Here is a 1,308-nt window from a genome sequence, read left to right on the forward strand (position 1 = left end):
GTTGTAGAAAGCAGATTTTTCTCATCCCGCCGTTTACCTGAAACGAATAAAAATTTATTTTGTACAAAATTAAAAACATTAGTGTTTCCAATAAACTACATTTCACGTTTTCTAATTTAAACTTAAACGAATGACTGGTATCAAAATATAGGATCTATGTGAAAATAAAAACACGGTGTAAGAGTTTTCAAACCTCGGTAATGCCGTCTAAGACCAACTAGTCGACCGAAGGGACAGTAGTTTTCCGGTCGATAAGACATATCAGCCCGGTATCGCCAAAGTTAATTACGATCGGTCATAATAAACTAAATTTAAAATAAATAAATAACCCAAACGTGTGTATACATCATGTGGTACGTATTCAGTTCTATTCTAACTGGAATATATATTTTAAGAATCAATGAACTTAAGTTTTAAAACCAAACCGAAATCGCGCGAGTCGTCGTTGTAAAACTAGATTTAACAAACGGCTGCGTAATATTAGACTTAAAAATATTATATAATATCCTCTATTGATTAAATAGTGAAAAATAAGCTTCAATGTAGCTTAATCTAGTACAAAATCTAAAAGTTGTGATAAATTAAATTGAAATTAAACACGATAGACTTAAATCTAGAGTTAAGGAATAAAACCGACCCGCGAACCAGCTACTAAATGGTTCGATAAGACTTATCTCAAATACAATCGTTTTCTATCAGTGTTATGCCTTCAATCGATACTTTTTGATGAAATAAATACTTAAATGATTTAATGAATGCATATATACATGTAATTAATGAGTGAAAGTATGTATAAAGTATTAGATAAATTAATAATAAACCGACCCAGCTACTAAATGGTTCGATAAGACTTATCTCAAATACAATCGTTTTCTGTAATTGTTATGCCTTAAATTGATAATTTTTAGTTAAACAAATACTTAACTAATGAAATAAATACATAGATAAATGTATTTAATGAATTAAAGTATGTATAAAGTATTATATAATTAATAATAAACCGAATCCGACCAAATTTAAATCTAAAACCACGATCGGCGGCGTAATGAAGTGTATCGTAAACCCGTTTTTTTTATAATTTAAAATGTAATGACAGAACTCCCAAAACAACAATACACATACATATTAGTACTATGGTGAATTGTAGTTGTATTAGGACCGTAATTATAGTTAATTAAGGAACCATTCATTGTCTTCGCTCTGTTATGTACGTCGTCGTTTAATCGACACGGCATATTTGGCTTGAATCTAGAAAAATTCAAACTCTAACCCTAAGGTAGACAGGCAGGGTAAATAAATGTGGGTGAT

Source organism: Physella acuta, unplaced genomic scaffold (genome assembly GCF_028476545.2).
Source record: "Physella acuta isolate Inbredline_101_S28 unplaced genomic scaffold, ASM2847654v3 ptg002691l, whole genome shotgun sequence".
In the NCBI taxonomy this organism is placed as follows: Eukaryota; Metazoa; Mollusca; class Gastropoda; family Physidae; genus Physella; species Physella acuta.